Genomic DNA, 1,115 nt, shown 5'->3' on the forward strand with positions numbered 1-1,115 from the left:
ACCACCACCACCGTCCTTCAGCAACAAACATCTCAGGTTTGTGCTCAGTTTGGGGTTTTCTACAACAAACTTTTGGTCAGTGTGTTCTAAGAACCATTCAACTAAAGAAGGAATAAAAAGCTGTTAAGATCCTGAAGGAATATTGTATAAATGACTATTTCATGAATGCCCTACAGTTACTTTTAAAGACTTAAATGTGGAAATGTAGTTTATTTAATCTCTTGCACAAAAAGTGTCAATTTGTAGTGAAGAAAGTAACTWTAGATTAAACTCCCAGTTTAGTTTGGGCTAATTGATTTGAACATTTAACCTCTTTCTGCTTTCCTATAGAGGCCAGTATTTTTATTTTATTTTATTTTTGTTCCCTGCTCAAATGCCTGCATGGAATCCTTTTCTTTAAATCAAAATTAACATGTTGACTTGTTTCAAAGCCTAAATGCAGAATATGAACTGTTTCATGGATGTGGCTTTAATTGAAGGTGTCTGACTCTTTAGTAATGTTTTTAAAAAAGCTAGTATTAATCTGTATACGACTAGAAAGTCTTGCAAATACCCTAAAACAACAGGTCAAATCAGGCACAAAAAGTGCCCGTGACACTGCTGAGATGAACCGTTGAGATTTAAATGTGAAATAACAGGAAGTGATGTCAAAGGGGAATGTTTGCATGTAAACAGAGCTTGGCTATGATTAACAGAGTAGGGAAGAATCTGGATTGTTTTGAGTCATACTGTCAGTCGATGTCAAGAGTTCAAAAAATGTTTCAACAAAGAGCAACGAGTTCCCCTTTGATGTCACTTCCTGTTTCATTTTGGCTGAGCCAAGTTCAAAACACTACGCAGTTATTTGACAAAATGTGTAAAACCATGTGGATTATGACAAGTTTCCTAAATATTTCTTCTTTTAATGTCTTTTATATATTTGAAGGCTATGGATGTCACCACTAAATATKGCATGATAACCATTACGGAGTGACAAAGGGGAGTGGAGTTTTATTTGGTTGTTTTGGGGGAAGTGGGTGGAATTCCACCTTAAATCCCATTATGATGCTTGTTAGGTTATTTGAAGGATGGTTCAGACAAAGACCCCAGAACATTTGTTTATTTGATGGATATTT

Source organism: Austrofundulus limnaeus, unplaced genomic scaffold (genome assembly GCF_001266775.1).
Source record: "Austrofundulus limnaeus strain Quisiro unplaced genomic scaffold, Austrofundulus_limnaeus-1.0 Scaffold32, whole genome shotgun sequence".
In the NCBI taxonomy this organism is placed as follows: Eukaryota; Metazoa; Chordata; class Actinopteri; order Cyprinodontiformes; family Rivulidae; genus Austrofundulus; species Austrofundulus limnaeus.